Below are 19,412 nucleotides of genomic sequence, written 5' to 3' on the forward strand. Positions count from 1 at the left end.
TCAAGATTCTTTTGGCTATTCAGGGTCTTTTGTGTTTTCATACAAAGTTTTAAATTATTTCTTCTGTTAAAAATGCCATTGGTATGTTTAAAGAAATTGCATTGAATCTGTAGATTGCCTTGGGTAGTTATGGACACTTTAACAATATTAATTCTTCCAATATATGAACACAGTATATCTTCCCATATGTTTTTGTCATCTTCAATTTCTTTCATCAGTGTCTTACAGTTTTCCAAGTACAGGTCTTTTACCTCTTTAGTCAGATTTATTCCTAGGTATTTTATTCTTTTTGATGCAATTATAAATGGAATTGTTTCCTTAATTTCTCTTTCCAATAGTTCATTGCTAGTGTATAGAAATGCAGCAGGTTTCTGCATATTAATTTTGTATTCTGCAACTTTACCAAATCCATTCATTAGCTCTAGTAGATTTTTGGTGGCATCTTTAGGATTTTCTATGTATAGTATCATGTCATCTGCAAACAGTGACAGTTTTACTTCTTCCTTTCCATTTTGGATTATTTCTATTTCTTATCTGATTGCTGTGATTAGGACTTCCAGTACTATTGGGATGCTGAATAATGTGTCTAGGGTGAGTATCCTTGTCTTATTCTTGCTCTTGGAGGAAATACTTTCAGCTTTTGACCATTGAGTATGGAGTTGGCTATGGGTTGTCATATATGACCTTTACTATGTTGAGGTAGATTTCCCTCAACACCCACTTTGTTGAGAGTTTTTATCATAAATGGATATTGAATTTTGTCAGAAGTTTTTTCTACATCTATTGAGATGGTCATATGATTTTTATTCTTCAATTTGTTATTGTGGTGTATCACATTGATTGACTTGGAGATATTGAACCATTCTTGCATTCCTAGGATAAATTCCACTTGATCATGCTATACTATGCTTTTAATGTATTATTGAATTTGGTTTGCTGATATTTTGTTGAGGATTTTTGCATCTCTTTTTGGATTGTTTTTTTTTTTTTAATTTGCTCTTTTTCTCTTCCTATATTTTGCTATATCTGCTGAGTTTTTCTTGATCTTTATTCTAGTTCCCACTTGGAAGTTTTACATTATATTTTTACTCTACTAGTGCTTTATTCTTCTTTCAAGGTCATGAATAAAATTATGTAATAGTTCCCCTCATGTACAATGAGAAATTTAACATTTTACTTCTTCCCATTCTTACCTTCGCCACAAACACACACCCAAGTGCGTGTGCACATGCACACATACCACTTTTTTGTTGTGATAATCTTGACTTTTAGCTTTAGATCAATGTTATCTTTTTTACATTACTTAAATTTTGTTAAATGATTATTTTAACATGTTCTTTGGCTTAGACCCATGTTAACTTGGGCATATAATCCAAAGATTTAATAGCTTTTTGGTGATACTTCTTCATTATTAAATATTTTGCATTTCTTAAATTCATTTGTTTTTATGATGGGTGGTAAGTTTCTGAGTCCTTTCATGACTGAAATAATTTTGTGTCTTCGAAAATGAACAATAGAGCTAGGCTAGTTTTAGATTCTTGGGCAGAAATCTTTTACTTTTAAAAATTAATTGACTATGGTCCACTGCCTTCTATTACATATGGTGTGAGAGAAGTCTAGTGTCAATCTGATATATTTCATTTTAGATGACTTGTTTTTTTCTGCTTGAAACCCATATAGGGTTTTGTCTTTCCTTTATTATTTAAATCCTTTAGATTTAAATGTATCACCAGGGTTTTCTATGAGCAAGACTTCTTTGTGTAAGTTTGAGTAAGCCCCTTTATTGTGAAAATTCATATTTTCCTTTATCTCAGGAAAATTTCTAGGATTATTTATTTGATTGCTCCCCTCCCATCTACTATCTTTTCTCCCACTCAAATTCTTATTATATTGGACCTCCTAGATTTGTCCTCTGTATGCAGGTTCTCCAGAGAACCAATGGGATATATGTATGTGTATACATACCATATGTATGAATGTACACATACTTGTATATATAATGAGATTATTTTATGTATATAAAGAGATTTATTTTAAGGAATTGGTTTGTGCAGTTGTGGCAGCTGGCAGGCAAGTCTGAAATCTGTAGGCAGATTTCAGTCTGAAAATTCCAGCAGGAGTTGATGTTGTAGTCTTGCATCCCAAGGCAGTCTGCAGACAGAATTCATTTCTACTTGGAGGACCTCAGTCTTTCCTCTAAATGCCTTCAAGTGATTCCATGAGACCCACCCACATTACCAGTTAACTGCTTTACTCAACATCTATTGATTTTTTTTTCATTAATTAATTAATTAATTTGGCTGTGTCGGGTCTTAGTTGTGGCACATGGGATCCTTCATTGCAGCACGCGGGCTTCTCTTTAGTTGTGGCATATGGGGTCCAGAGTGTGCAGGCTCAGTAGTTGCAGCGCACAGGCTCTCTAGTTGTGGCGTGCAGGCTCTAGAGTGCGTGGGGGGCCCTGTAGTTGTGGTGCATGAGTTAGTTGCCCCATGACATGTGGGATCTTATTTCCTCCACCAGAGACCAAACGCATGTCCCCAGCATTAGAAGGCAGATTCTTAACCACTGGACCACCAGGGAAGTCCAGCATCTATTGATTTTACATGTTGATTACATCTAAAAATTAGCTTCATAGGAATATCTACACTGGTGTTTGATCAGACCACTGTGCACTAGAGTGCAACCAAGTTGACATAAAATTAACCATCATATCCTCGGAATCACTTTCTCTACTTTTTATTTCTTTTCCCTTTTAGTTTGAATTCGAGGAGAATAGTCTTCTAAAACAGTCTTCTAAATTCACCTATTTGCTGCTTGCAGCATTTATTGCTTTTTATAAATTTGGTGATCATGTTTTCATTTAAAAGCAATATTTACTGATTTCATATTTTTCATAGTTATAAACTTTCTATTTTAATTTGAAATATTTCTTTGATAGTTATATATTTGTTTTTAAACAAATTTTTAAAAACTTTTTAATTTAAAATTTTTTTTAATTTTTAAAAAATTGTTATTTTTTAACTATTTATTATTTGAGTATTTTAAAAAAATTTATGTTGAAAAATCTCAAGCCTACAGAAAATTTGGAAGAATAGTTTAATTAATATCATTATACTCTTCACCTAGATCAATATTTTTCACATTTGCCATATTTGGTTTATATCTTATCATATCCATGAATCACTTATCATTATTTGGCTAAACCATTTGAGGTTAAATTACAGAACTTGAGTTACTTCAGTAATATCTCCTAAAGTAGGGACGTTCTTTTTTTTTTTTTTTTTTTTGCGGTACCATGGGCCTCTCACTGGCTCCGGACATGCAGGCTTAGCGGCCATGGCTCACGGGCCCAGCCACTCCGCGGCATGTGGGATCTTCCCAGACCAGGGCACGAACCCGTGTCCCCTGCATCGGCAAGCGGACTCTCAACCACGGCGTCACCAGGGAAGCCCAAGGGACATTCTTTTACGTGACTTAAAATAGTTATTGAAATCAGAAAATTTAAATTTAACATTGATGCAGTACTGTTATCTAAATATACAGTGTGTATTCAAATTTTGCCAGTTATTTCAATACTGTCCTATTATAGTAATTTTTTTCTCCAGTCCAGTTTCCAGTCGAGAATTATGCATTGACTTTAGTTACCATCTAGGAGATTTTTTTGAAGTGATATGCTCTTTCCTGACATAAATCTGTTTGTATCCTTTTTCTTTCTTTTTTTTTTTTTTTTTGTGGTACGCGGGCCTCTCACTGTTGTGGCCTCTCCCGTTGCAGAGCACAGGCTCCGGACACACAGGCTCAGTGTCCGTGGCTCATGGGCCCAGCTGCTCCACGGCATGTGGGATCTTCCTGTACCGGGGCACGAACCCGTGTCCCCTGTATCGGCAGGCGGATTCTCAACCACTGCGCCACCAGGGAAGCCCCATAAATCTGTTTTATAGGGAAATATTTAGTGTGCCTCTTCAGAACAAACACCTTCTTTTCATATATATGACGTTTTTTTGTTTGTTTTCTTATCATAAAGAGCAGTTGTATGTGTATCCAGTATCAGGAGTTCAGAATTTGATAAAGCTTGTATCAGTCCTTTCAAAAACTTCAAACCCAGGGAAGAGGTAAGGGAAAGTTTGTCTTTTTTTAGTTTTAATATACTCAGTTGATTTACTCTTGGCTCTATAACTTCAGAAAACATTTGTGTCTTCCTTTCTTCAACATCATTCTTCAGGAACAATTTTCAGTTGTTATTCACATTATTTATAGAGCATTTTGTTAAGCCCATCTGAGAATACAAAGTAAGTGTAAAGTCTGGTTGAATGGACAATAATCATGTAGAGAAGGCAATTAGAGAGCAGCTATGAGAAATGGGAAGAACTTACGGAAAGTTCAGAGCCTTGGGACTGAAAAGCTGCATAAGATTTGCGTAATAAGGAAAAGATTCCTAGTGAGACCTCAGGAGGAATATAGATCGTTAAAGTTTGATTTTAGTATGCCACTATGAAGCATTTTGTAAAACCTACCCCTTTACTTGAATTCTATCAGATTAAAAAAAAAAAAAAACAGGCAAACAGGCATAAATTGTTCAAGTCCTCCACACTAGCAAATATGTTCTAAAGTTTTTAATATTTTGTTATTTTTCATACCTTATCTGTGATAGTGTCCCCTTCTCATTCATAATGTCTTTTGTTTGCTCTATTCATCAGTCTGGCTAGAGATTGGTTTACATTGTTATCTTTATCATTTCCCTCCTTCTTCTTTCCTTTTATTTTTAAGGCCGCACCATGCGGCATGCAGAACCTTAGTTCCCTGACCAGGGATCAAACCCGTGCTCCCTACATTGGAAGTGCAGAGTCTTAACCACTGGAACTCCAGGGAAGTCCCCTTCTTACTTATATTTACTCTTTTTTTCACACTTCTTTGACTGAAACATTTTATTGATTTTTAAGCTTTTTCTAATTTAATAAATGCATCTGAAGTGATACATTTATTACTGTTTTAATTAATTAAGCAGGATTTTGAAATCAGATTAATTAGGGTATAAGTTGCACAAAGTAAAATTACCTTTTTAATGTACGGTTCTGAGCTTTGGTAAATGTACATATTCATTTGCCCACCACCATAGTGAGGTTATAGAACCTCCATCACCCACAAGACTTTCTTTGTGCCCTTTTGTAGTCTATGCCTCTCCTCAACTCCAGTCCTTGGAAACCAATGGTTTGTTTTCTGTCCCTATAGTTGTGTCTCTTCCAGATTATCATATAAATATAATCATACCATGTGTAGCCTTTTGATTTTGTCTTCTTTCACTTAATGTAATACACTTGAAATTTATCTGTATTTTTACATGGATGAGTAGTTCATTATGATCAGACTACTAGTCTGTATGATTCTGAATCTTTGATACTTATTGAGGCTTATTTTGAAGTTTATTATGTCCTCATTTTTCATCGATGGTCTCATATGTACTTGAAAGGAATTCTCTATTTTTTGGTGCTGTGTTCTATATACAGTTGCTAGAAAAACTTATTAATTCTGTTGTTCAAGTCTACATTCTTACCCCTTAGCCAAAAGAAGTACTAGTGCTGCCTGGAATATCTTTTCCATTTTTCTTTGTTTTTATACCACTGAATCATTTGGTTCTAGGTGTGTCTCATCTGAGCATGATAAAGCTGGATTCATTTCTCTAATTCCATTCTCATATTTTTTAAGAAGTTAATTTAATGCATTTGTATCTATTGTAGACATAGACACATTTGACTCATTTTTACCATTTTATTTTTGTTTTGTTTAATATTTCTTTCCTTTTTTCCTTCTTTCATGCTATCTGTTGAACTTATATTCTTTTCTGCTTTTCTTTTCTCCTCTCCTGGTTTGGAAGCTGTAACTTTATATTTTGATCTTTTTAATCATTACCCATAAATTTTAATATACATAAGTACTATCGTATTTTCTCATAAATTTTAAAATAATTTATTCTATCCTCTCCCTAAGCAATCTTTATATGGTTTATCTCACACCTTTCTTAATAATTTTTTCTAGAATTGTAATAATGCCTTTGTGTTTTGTTGGTTTTATTTTTAAAAAGATTAATTTGATTTCTATGTTCAGAGTTATGTCTTATGTCCCATGCTCTCCCTCAGTGTTCAGTTTTCTCCTTGCTTTAAGAAGTAGCTATTTCAACAAACATGTCTAGCAGGTAAACTAGATCTTATAGGCCTAGAAATACCTTTATTTTGGCCTTACTACTTAATGGTAGGTAGTTTTAAATGTTTAGGTTGCAGTTGTTTTTCCCCTCAGTACGTTGAAGATATTCCTCTAATATCTTCCAGCATCTTTGGATACAATAAGAAGTCTGGTATTTAATTATTATTACTTTACAGCTAATATATATTTTTGTGTGTGTGTGGTACGCGGGCCTCTCACTGCTGTGGCCTCTCCTGTTGCGGAGCACAGCCTCCGGACGCGCAGGCCCAGCGGCCAAGGCTCACGGGCCCAGCCGCTCCGCAGCATGTGGGATCCTCCCGGACCGGGGCACAAACCCATGTCCCCTGCATTGGCAGGCGGACTCCCAACCACTGCGCCACCAGGGAAGCCCACAGCTAATCTTTTTTTCTCTCTAACAGTATTAAGATTTTCTTATCCACCTTGATTTTTACATTTGCTCTATGTGGGGGTTGAGGTGTGGATTTATTTTCATGTATTTTTCTGTAGATTTAATGGTGATGATGCTTTCCATCTTATATATCACATTGATATTTAGTACCAGAAATATCTCAGGCACATGTCTAAACATTGCTTATCTGCCATGTCTTTTATATTCTATTTCTGAAATATCTGTTTTGATATATGTTAAAGCCTGTTTCCTCCATGACTGTTAATAGCTGTTTCACAATTTTCACCTCTCTGTATCTCATTCTTTGTGAATTCCTTAATCCTGTTTTCCAGTTTACTGTCTTTTCTACTATATCCAGTGTAGAATTTCTACTGTATGCTAGGATTTTCTTTTTCAACTAACATATTTTCATCTCCATTTGTTGTATTTTTCCATATACATCTACTCTTTTCTTTTGATTTTGTTTTGTATTTTCTTTTTATTTTTATAGGTGTTGTTTATTCAGTATTTCTTTGTGAATTTTAAACTCTTATTTTTAAGAGGTTTTCTGATTCCTCCAAGTATATATTTGTACTTGCATACTTTTTTTTAACTTTACATACTCTTTTTAAATTTTTATTTTGTATTGTACTATACTTGATTTACAATGTTGTGTTAGTTTCAAGTGTACAGCAAAGTGATTCAGTTATACATATACATATATTATTCTTTTTCAAATTCTTTTCCCATTTAGGTTATTCCAGAATATTAAGTAGAGTTCCCTGTGCTATACAGTAGGTCCTTGTTGGTTATCTATTTTACTTATAGTAGTGTGTATATGTCAATCCCAAACTCCCAATTTATCCCTCCCCACCGCACCTCCCCACCTCCCCACCTTTCCCCTTTTGTAACCATAAGTTTGTCTTCGAAGTCTCAGTCTGTTTCTGTTTTCTAAATAAGTTCATTTGTATCATTTTTTAGACTCCGCATATAAGCGATATCATATGATATTTGTCTTTCTCTATCTGACTTCCTTCACTTAGTATGATAATCTCCAGGTCCATGTTGCTGCAAATGGCATTATTTCATTCTTTTTAATGGGTGAGTAATATTCCATTGTGTATATGTAACACATCTTCTTTATCCATTCATCTGTCAATGGACATTTTGGTTGCTTCTGTGTCTTGGCTATTGTAAACAGCTCTGCAGTGAACACTGAGGTACATGTGTTTTATCCAGATATATGCCCAGGAGTGGGATTGCTGGATCATATGGTAGCTCTATTTTGTTTTTTTAAGGAATCTCCATACTGTTCTCCATAGTGGCTGTAGCAATTTACATTCCCACCAACAGTGTAGGATGGTTCCCTTTTCTACACCCTCTCCAGTGTTTATTGTTTGTAGACTTTTTGATGATGGCCATTCTGACTGTTGTGAGGTGATATCTCATTGTAGTTTTGATTTGCATTTCTCTAATAATTAGCAGTGTTGAGCATCTTTTCATGTGCCTGTCAGCCATCTGTGTGTCTTCTTTGGAGAAATATCTATGGAGCTGGAGGAATCGGGCTCCCTGACTTAAGACTGTACTACAAAACTACAGTAATCAAGACAGTGTGATACTGGCACAAAAACAGAAATATAGAACAATGGAACAGAATAGAAGGCCCAGAAATAAACCCACACACCTATGGTCAATTAATGTATGACAAAGGAAGCAAGACATACAATGGAGAAAAGATGGTATCTTCAGTAAGTGGGGCTGGGAAAGCTGGACAACTACATGTAAAAGAATGAAATTAGGTGGTACAGTGGTAAGGAATCCGCCTTCCAAGGAGGGGACATGGGTTCGATCCCTGGTTGGGGAACTAAGATCCCACATGCTGCAGGGCAACTAAGCCCACGCACCACAACCACTGAGCTCACGCACCTCAATGAGAGAGCCCGCATGCTGCAAACTATAGAACCCACGCACTCTGGAGCCAGCACACCACAACTACAGAGCTCACATGCCCTGGAGTCCTGCGTGCCAGAACTCGAGAGAGAAAACCCACACGCCACAACTCGAGAGAAGTCCAAGCACTACACCTAGAGAGAAACCCTAGCAGACCACATGCCGTAACGAAAAGATCCCACATGCCTCAACAAAGATCCCATGTGCCGCAACTAAGACCCAGTGCAGCCAAAAAATAAATAAAATTTAAAAAATAAGGAAAATAAAGGAATAAAATAAATAAATTTTTTTAAAAGAAGAATGAAATTAGAACACACCCTAACACCATACACAAAAATAAACTCAAAATGGGTTAAAGACCTAAATGTAAGGCCAGACACTATAAAACTCTTAGAGGAAAACATAGGCAGAACACTCTTTGACATAAATCACAGCAAGATCTTTTTTGATCCACCTCGTAGAGTAATGAAAATAAAAACAAAAATAAACAAATGGGACCTAATTAAACTCAAAAGCTTTTGCACAGCAAAGGAAACCATAAACAAAGCAAAAAGACAATCTACAGAATGGGAGAAAATATTTGCAAACAATGCAACCAACAAGGCTTTAATCTTCAAAATTTACAAATAGCTCATTCAGCTCAATATCAAAAAAACAAACAACCCAATCAAAAAATGGAAAGAAGACCTAAATAGACATTTCTCCAAATAAGACATTATACCCTCCAAATTGTTGAGGTTGTTGACTTTTTTTCTTGGCTTTAATTTGCCTCATGTACTTTGGAAATTAGCAGGTTCATATTGAAGGGAAACTTTTTTCTCTATCACTATCTTTTTCTGCTTTATCACTGAGTCAGTATGTGGCTTGGCCTGTGTTTTAGGAAGTAGACTTAGTGTCCTCTGGACTCCTGCGTTTTTATAACCTTTAATTCTAAGGAATTTTTTCAGCCTCTTTTCATAGTTTGGGGAGTCATTCCTCAGTGTAGGTATCATGCACTGAGACTGGCTCAAGTCTTTTGCCAGGTATTTTTATCCCCACCCCCATGCAGTATCTAATCCCTGGTGCCTCTGACTACTACCAAACCTAGAACCAAACAAGTCTATGCTGTCAACATTGCTTACTACTTTGTGTTGTTACATATCAATTTTTATTTTTATACAAGTGTATTTTTTACTATTTTCTCTAATCTGTTATTACTAAGTGTCTGAAGTCTCTAAAATGTGTACTCCCACTGCCTTCTTGACCAGAAGTCCTATCAATATAGTTTTTATGTAAGAATTTGGAAGTTAGGATATGAATCTTTGTCAAACCCTTCATCTTTGATATATATATAAGATTCAGTCTGCTGCCTTATTTAATGCCATAGATTTGGTGCACCAGAACAAGAAAATGAACACCAATTCATATTCTATGGGCATAATTTCTAGACTCAAAGTGAATGGGTTCAAATCATGGCAGTTGGTATTCACTCCGTGTGACTCAACTTTTCGAAGACTTTTGTTTCTTCATCTGTATTTATGAGTTTTTATCTACCTCATAGACATGTAAAGGATTAAATATGATAGTATATAAAACACTAGTATAATATATGACTTGTAGTAAGCCCTCAATGAACGTTAGTTATTATTTTTACAGTGAAGTTCATGATATGCACATTAAATTGTATAAATTCACCTAGAGCCATTCTCTTTTGTGAAATATATGTAAATAACATGTATAAAATTATATTTAGGTATATACCCTAGTAAATGCAATATATTGATTTGTACTTTGAAATTAAGTATTACCAAGATTGTTAACCCCCCATATTATGTTTATACCTTATGGGTGATTTAAGTTATCTTCAAAGGTAATTTTGACTACTGGATATTTTTTCCTTATAGACCAACTTTAAGACTTAATCGTCTCATCGGATATAACTGTCATTAATTATATCTAAACTAATCAGGTGTGTATTTATGACAGGCATTGATAATTATATATAACTGTGCAATAATAGAAAATCATTTGAGCTCAGAATCAGAAGATCTGGGTACACATCTGGACTCTGCCAGTCCCTGGAGGTGGGATTTTTTTTTTTTTAATAAATTTATTTATTTATTTTTGGCTGTGTTGGGTCTTCGTTTCTGTGCGAGGACTTTCTCTAGTTGTGGCAAGTGGGGGCCGCTCTTCATCACGGTGCGCAGGCCTCTCACTGTCATGACCTCTCTTGTTGCAGAGCACAGGCTCCAGACGCACAGGCTCAGTAGTTGTGGCTCATGGGCCCAATTGCTCTGCGGCATGTGGGATCTTCCCAGACCAGGGCTCGAACCCATGTCCCCTGCATTATCAGGCAGCTTCTCAACCACTTCACCACCAGGGAAGCCCCCTGAGGGGGAATTTTATCCAACATCACCTCTCTGAACCTCAGTTTCTTAATTTCTTAAACAGAGATAATAATACCCACATACCAACGTGTTTGTAAAGGTTAAATAAATTATGAGAATGCAATCTGTAAACTGTAAATCACTGTAGAAATATAAGCTGTGATTGCTTGCCTTCATTACAGTGGCTTTATGAAGCTCATATGGAAAGCAGGTTAACCTGAGCCTGTAAAGTTTGTTTCATTTGCAGTCCATCCTGTACTTTTGTAATAAGGATAAACTCTCAGAGAGGAGTCTATGAAGAATGATTGTTAGGTGACGGCAGTGATATACATTATCTAGTGTTTATATTTGACAGTTTAACTGCTGAGACCAAAGTTTTAGAATCCTTTGCTCTTTCAAACACAGCATACAATATTTAGTTCTTAGTTTGGAAAAGCAATAAAGGAATCCTAATTTTAGTCCTGGAGTCAGCTGAGCAGGCATTTCCTTCCCTGTTCGGATAAAATTACTACATACCTTTAGTGGACTATGCCGAACTCTAAGAAGTGAGCTGTTTATCCTTAGCTGATGCCTCTTTTTTTTTTCTTTTTTTTGGCTGCATTGGGTCTTCGTTGTTGTGTGTGGGCTTCCTCTAGTTGAGGTGAGCAGGGGCTACTCTTCGTTGCGGTGTGTGGGCTTCTCATTGCGGTGGCTTCTCTTGTTGCAGAACACGGGCTCTAAGCGCACGGGCTTCAGTAGTTGTGGCATGCGGGCTCAGTAGCTGTGACTCATGGGCTCTAGAGTGCAGGCTCAGTAGCTGTGGTGCATGGGCTTAGTTGCTCTGCAGCACATGGGATCTTCCAAGACTAGGGCTCGAACCCATGTCCCCTGCAATGGCAGGCAGATTCTTAACCACTGCACCACCAGGGATGTCCCAATGGCTCTATGTTAAGTCACAAGAAATGTGTTCCCCACCTAAGTCTCTGATGCAGCTTTTGCCTTCCTTCTCCATACTCAAATGTAGCAGAAACTACTCAAGTGGAACATGCTTTGTCGTTACCAGAGCAGGATAAACGTTAAACTAAAAGTTCAGTTCCTGGAAGCCCAGTAAAAGGTTAGCACATAAACTTGTAGTTCCACTCAGCTCCTTTGAACCCCTTTCTTAACTTCCCATGTATGGTTCAAAAAACAAAGCAGTATGAAAAAGTATTCACTGAGAATCTTACTTTCAATCCTGTTTCCCATCTGCTCCCACCATCACCCCCTTCTGGTCAAAGCTATTACTGGTTTCTTATGTATCCTTCTGGTATCTGTTTATATGCACAAACACAACAACATAGACAGAAAGATTCTTACCTTTCTTACACAAATGGTAGCGTATTACATATACTGTTTCGTGCTTTGCTTTTTTTTACTGAACAGTTTATCTTGGAGTTTTGTTTTCGTTTTTGTTTTCATATCACTACATACAGAGCTTCTTCATTCTTGTTTGGAATACCATTCATGGTATTCCATTGGAAGTACTTGCCACAATTCATTTAGTTAGCCCTTCATAGAGGAAGATTTGAGTTGTATTCAGTCTTTTGCTGATATAACCATTGCTACAGTTTTTAAAAAATGTGAATATTATTATTTTGTACATGTGTAGGGTACCTATAGGATAAATTTCCAAAGTAGGATTTACGGGGTGAAAGAATAAGTGCATTCTTTTAAAAATAAGTTTATTGTTTCAACCACCGCAAAACAACAGAGAGTAGAGGCATCAGAGATGGAGCCTGTTGGAGTTGTGCAGACAGCCTGGATTTGGTCCGGGCTTCTTTACTCCCTGGCCATGCGGGTTTGGGCAAGTCATTTCCCCTCTCACGGAGCCTTGGTATACTCCTCTGCAAAAATTGGAGACCAGGCTCTGTCTTAATTGGGTGATTATGAAATTAGATGAGATAATGGATGGGAATTGTCAGCATTGCCCACCTTTAAGGTACTATGATTATCAACCTGAAAATGTCTACAACCCTGATGCCCACGTGCTAGGCTCACTTGCTTTGTTTTCTTATTATCATACAGTGAAACTGACTTTTTTCTTTTTTCTTTTTGATGTCCCATACTATAAATTTTAACACATATGTAGATTTATGTCACAACCACCATAATCAGGATACAAAATAGTAAATACATTTTTATTTTAATAAATAAAATAAAATGGCTAGTTGCTCTCCATGATGAAGCTTTTACACCTTCACTGGACTCCCCCCAACAATATATGAATGAGTTTTTCTCATAGCTTTGACAAAAGATAGAGTTGATTGTTTGCTGTGATTGTTTGTTGTTATAGCATTCTCCAGGCAGAGACATAAGCAGTGGACTAAGGCTGCAGCAGCTGTCTGGTCCTTCTTCTCTTGATTAAAGTTGCTTAAGCCTAAAATCTGAAGCTTAAAAAGAAAAATAAATACTAAATGGAGGCCTCACATTTTAATTACATTTGAGAGTAGCTACTTTTCCCATCTGCTCTTGAAACAAATAGCTCAGTTTTCAGCACTCTGTCTTTCTGAATAACTAAGAGAAACCTAAAGGAAAGCAGAAAAAGTGGTCTGGATTGCAGTTGTGTATCTTTGAGATACACTAAATATTGCCAAGTTCAGATGCACATATATCTTCTCTTTTCTCTTCTGCCTCCTACCCAGTGTCAAAACATTTAGAAATGCATAAAACGATATTACAATTTTATATTTTCATTTGTAAATTTACTTTAAAAAAAGAAATGGTATTAATAGGATTGACATGAGAAAATAGGACTAAAGTGTTTGAAACATTTTCTTTCTGCACTAAAAATGTAAATCAGCCATAGATAACCAAAATAGCATTCCTTTATACTTGGTTTGCAAACGACTGTCCTACGGGCCAGATTCAGCCAGCAGGCTTGTATCATCTATATCACATAATCTTTCAAAATGGGGAGATTTTGCATTAAAATCCAAATCTCTGGTTTCTCTTGAATAATCAGACTATCTGGCCACAGTTATTATTATTGCACTGCCACTGTTGATTGGGGTGTGCGCTCTAATTCACTACATTTCTGTATATGACTACTTCCCTTATTTTTTTCCTACGTCCTCTTCAGAATACTATATAATTTAGTTAAAGTTTTAACGAGTTTTAATGTCATTAAACACTTGTTGTTATTACCAGTATTTTTAGGTTTCCATAGAGTATTTAGCAATACTATTTCAGCAAAAAAATATAGTTATCATGATTAAACTGTTTGTTCTTACAAACATGAAATCTGACATTTGATTTAATGGTTGGACTACTTAACATAGAAATTTCTTTTTTCCTAATAAATGAACGTATTTTCTTAGCATCTTGGAAAACTTTCATTGATTTTTATCACTTTCCAAATGATTCTTGCCTTTTTTTTACCTGATAGATTATTCCATATCCATGTCATTTGACTTCTAAAGATACATATTGTATCTTTAAAATACTTTAGTTGCTGAGAAATGATACAGCAAAGTTATGATCAGAATTACAATCATATTTCTTCTGCATTTCGATACCTGAGCTGATGAGCTGACTTACCATATAAATTCACATTGATTTTTAATCTTCCAGACTTTGCACACCTCTTTTCTATTTAGGTGAGCTTTAATCATGTGTTCACCTAACACCCTACACCCTTTTTTTAGTTTTATTTTTTTTAAATCTTTATTGGAGTGTAATTGCTTTACAATGGTGTATTACTTTCTGTTTTATAACAAAGTGTATCAGTTATACATATACATATATCCCCATATCACTTCCCTCTTGCATCTCCCTCCCTCCTACCCTCCCTATCCCACCCCTTTAGGTGGTCACAAAGCACCGAGCTGATCTCCCTGTTCTATGTGGCTGCTTCCCACTAGCTATCAGTTTTACATTTGGTAGTGTATATATGTCGATGCCACTCTCTCACTTTGTCCCAGCTTACTCTACCCCCTCCCTGTGTCCTCAAGTCCATTCTCTAGTAAGTCTGCGTTTTTTTCCCATCTGGCCCCTAGGTTCTTAATGACCTTTTTTTTTTTTTATTTTAGATTCCATATATGTGTGTTAGCATACAGTATTTGTTTTTCTCTTTCTGACTTACTTCACTCTGTATGACAGACTCTAGGTCCATCCACCTCACTACAAATAGCTCAATTTTGTTTCTTTTTATGGCTGAGTAGTACTACATTGTATATATGTGCCACATCTTCTTTATCCATTCATCTGTCGATGGACACTTAGGCTGCTTCCATGTCCTGGCTATTGTAAATAGAGCTGCAGTGAACATTGTGCTACATGACTCTTTTTGAATTATGTTTTTCTCAGGGTATATGCCCAGTAGTGGGATTGCTGGGTCGTATGGTAGTTCTGTTTTTAGTTTTTTCAGGAACTTCCATACTGTTCTCCATAGTGGCTGTATCAATTTACATTCCCACCAACAGTGCAAGAGAGTTCCTTTTCTCCACACCCACTGCAGCATTTATTGTTTGTAGATTCTTTGATACTGGCCATTCTGACCAGAGTGAGATGATATCTCATTATAGTTTTGATTTGCAATCCTCTAATGATTAATGATGTGGAGCACCCTTTCATGTGTTTGTTGGCAATCTGTATATCTTCCTTGGAGAAATATCTATTTAGATCTTTGGCCCATTTTTGGATTGGGTTGTTTGTTTTTTTGATATTGAGCTGCATGAACTGTTTGTAAATTTTGGATATTAATCCTTTGTCAGTTGCATCATTTGCAAATATTTTCTCCCATTCTGAGGGTTGTCATTTTATCTTGCTTATGGTTTCCCTTGCTGTGTAGAAGCTTTTAAGTTTCATTAGGTCACATTTTTTTGTTTGTTTTATTTCCATTTCTCTAGGAGGTGTGTCAAAAAATCTCTTGCTGTGATTTATGTCATAGAGTGTTCTGCCTGTATTTTCCTCTAAGAGTTTTATACTGTCTGGCCTTACATTTAGGTCTTTAACCCCTTTTCAGTTTTTTCTTTTGTGTTTGGTGTTAGGGAGTGTTCTAATTTCATTCTTTTACATGTAGCTGTCCAGTTTTCCCAGGACCACTTATTGAAGAGGCTGTGTTTTCTCCATTGTATATTCTTGCCTTCTTTATCAAAGATAAGGTGACCATATGTGTGCGGGTTTATCTCTGGGCTTTCTATCCTGTTCCATTGATCTATATTCCTGTTTTTGTGCCAGTACCATACTATCTTGATTACTGTAGCTTTGTTGTATAGTCTGAAGTCCAGGAGCCTGATTCCTACAGCTCAGTTTTTCTTTCTCAAGATTGCTTTGGCTATTCGGGGTCTTTTGTGTTTCCATACAAGTTGTGAGTTTTTTTGTTCTAGTCCTGTGAAAACTGCCATTGGTAATTTGATAGGGATTGCATGGAATCTGTAGATTGCTTTGAGTAGTATAGTCATTTTCACAGTGCTGATTCTTCCAATCCAAGAACATGGTATATCTCTCCATCTATTTGTATCATTTTTAATTTATTTCATCAGTGTCTTATAATTTACTGCATACAGATCTTTTGTCTCCTTAGGTAGGTTTATTCCTAGGTATTCTACTCTTTTTGTTGAAGTGGTAAATGGGAGTGTTTTCTTAATTACACTTTCAGATATTTCATCATTAGTGTATAGGAATGCAAGGGATTTCTGTGCATTAATTTTGCATCCTGCTACTTTAACTTATTCACTGTTTAGCTCTAGTAGTTTTTTGGTATTATCTTTAGGATTCTCTGTGTATAGTATCACGTCATCAACAAACAGTGACAGCTTTACTTCTTTTCCAATTTGGATTCCTTTGATATCTTTTTCTTCTCTGATTGCTGTGGCTAGGACTTCCAAAACTATGTTGAATAATAGTGATAAGAGTGGGCAACCTTGTCTTTTTCCTGCTCTTACTGGAAAAGGTTTAAGTTTTTCACCTTTGAGGATTATGTTGGCTGTGGGTTTGTCATATACGGCATTTATCATCTTGAGGTAAGTTCCCTCTACGCCTACTTTCTTGAGGGTTTTTATCATAAATGTGTGTTGAATTTTGTCGAAAGCTTTCTCTGCATCTATTGAGATAATCATATGTTTTTTCTCCTTCAATTTGTTAATATGGTGTATCACATTGATTGATGTGCGTATATTGAAGAATCCTTGCATTCCTGGGATAAACCCCACTTGATCATGGTGTATGATCCTTTTAATGTGCTGTTGGATTCCGTTTGCTAGTATTTTGTTAAAGATTTTGCATCTATGTTCATCAGTGATATTGGCCTGTAGTTTTCTTTCTTTGTGACATCTTTGTCTGGTTTTAGTATCAGGGTGATGGTGGCCTCGTAGAATGAGTTTGGGAGTGTTCCTCCTCTGCTATATTTTGGAAGAGTTTGAGAAGGATAGGTGTTAGCTCTTCTCTAAATGTTTTATAGAATTTGCCTGTGAAGCCATCTCGTCCTGGGCTTTTGTTTATTGGTAGATTTTAAATCTCAGTTTCAGTTTCAGTGCATGTGATTGGTCTGTTCATATTTTCTATTTCTTTCTGGTTCAGTCTCAGAATGTTGTACATGTCTAACAATTTGTCCATTCCTTCCAGGTAGTCCATTTTATTGGTGTATAGTTGCTTATAGTAGTCTCTTTTGATGCTTTGTATTTCTGCGGTGTCAGTTGTAACTTCTTCTTTTTCATTTCTAATTTTATTGATTTGAGTCTTCTCCCTTTTTTTGCTGATGAGTCTGGCGTAAGGTTTATCGATTTGTTTATCTTCTCAAACAACCAGCTTTTAGTTTTATTGATCTTTGCTATTCTTTTCTTAATTTCTTTTTCATTTATTTTTGATCTGATCTTTATGATTTCTTTCCTTCTGCTAACTTTGGGTTTTGTTTGTTCTTCTTTCTCTAATTGCTTTAGGTGTAAGGTTAGGTTGTTTATTTGAGATGTTTCTTGTTTCTTAAGGTAGGATTGTATTGCTATAAACTTCCCTCTTAGAACTGCTTTTGCTGCATCCCATAGGTTTTGGGTCGTTGTGTTTTCACTGTCATTTGTTTCTAGGTAGTTTTTGATTTCCTCTTTGATTTCTTCAGTGATCTCTTGGTTATTAAGTAGTGTATTGTTTAACCTTCATGTGTTTGTATCATTTTCACAGATTTTTTTCATGTGGTTGATATCTATTCTCATAGTGTTGTGGTCAGAAAATATACTTAATACGATTTCAATTTTCTTAAATTTACCAAAGCTTGATTTGTGACCCAAGATATGATGTATCCTGGAGAATGTTCCATGAGCACTTGAGAAGAAAGTGTATTCTGTTGTTTTTGAATGGAATGTCCTATAAATATCAATTAAGTCCATCTTGTTTAAGGTCTCATTTAAAGCTTGTGCTTCCTTAATTATTTTCATTTTGGATGATCTGTCCATTGGTGAAAGTGGGGTGGTAAAGTCCCCTACTATGATTGTGTTACGGTCGATTTCCTCTTTTATTGCTGTTAGCATTTGCCTTTTGTATTGAGGCGCTCCTATGTTGGGTGCATAAATATTTACAATTGTTATATCTTTTTCTTGGATTGATCCCTGATCATTATGTTGTGTCCTTCTTTGTCTCTTGTAATAGTCTTTGTTTTAAAGTCTATTTTGTCTGATATGAGAATTCCTACTCCAGCTTTCTTTTGATTTCCATTTGCATGGAATATCTTTTTCCATCCCTTCAGTTTCCGTCTATATGTGTCTGTAGGTCTGAAGTGGGTCTCTTGTAGACAGCATATATATGGATCTTGTTTTTGTATCCATTCAGCCCCCCTGTGTCTTTTGGCTGGAGCATTTAATCCATTTACATTTAAGGTAATTATCAATATGTATGTTCCTGTTACCATTTTCTTAATGGTTTTGGGTTTGTTATTATAGGTCTTTTCGTTCTCTTGTGTTTCCTTCCTAGAGAAGTTCCTTTAGCATTTGTTGTAAAGCTGGTTTAGTGGTGCTGAATTCTCTTAGCTTTTGCTTGTCTGTAAAGCTTTTGATCTCTCCATCGAATCTGAATGAGACCCTTTCCGGCTAGAGTAACCTTGGTTGCAGGTTCTTCCCTTTCATCACTTTAAGTATAGTAATCTTGGTTGTAGTTTCTTCCCTTTCATCACTTTAAGTATAGTAATCTTGGTTGTAGGTTCTTCCCTTTCATCACTTTAAGTATATCATGCCATTCCCTTCTGGCTTGCAGAGTTTCTGCTGAAAGATCAGCTGTTAACTTTATGGGGATTCCCTTGTATGTTATTTGTTGTTTTTCCCCTTGCTGCTTTTAGTATCTTTTCTTTGTATTTAATTTTTGATAGTTTGATTAATATGTGTCATGGCATGTTTCTCCTTGGATTTATCCTGTATGGGACTCTCTGTGCTTCCTGGACTTGATTAACTATTTCCTTTCCCATATTAGGGAAGTTTTCAACTATAATCTCTTCAAATATTTTCTCAGTCTCTGTCTTTATCTCTTCTTTTTTTGGGACCCCTATAATTCGAATGTTGGTGCATTCAGTG

At 35.9% G+C, this 19,412-nt stretch overlaps 1 protein-coding gene across 6 annotated transcripts in view; it reads left to right on the plus strand.

The window, feature by feature from the left end:
• MBD5 (methyl-CpG binding domain protein 5) overlaps nucleotides 1–19,412 on the plus strand; it is a 396,020-nt gene that overhangs the window by 213,413 nt on the left and 163,195 nt on the right. The gene's annotated exons all lie outside the window — the stretch shown is intronic.

The sequence above is a fragment of the Kogia breviceps genome, chromosome 2 (assembly GCF_026419965.1).
Source record: "Kogia breviceps isolate mKogBre1 chromosome 2, mKogBre1 haplotype 1, whole genome shotgun sequence".
NCBI classification, from domain to species: Eukaryota; Metazoa; Chordata; class Mammalia; order Artiodactyla; family Physeteridae; genus Kogia; species Kogia breviceps.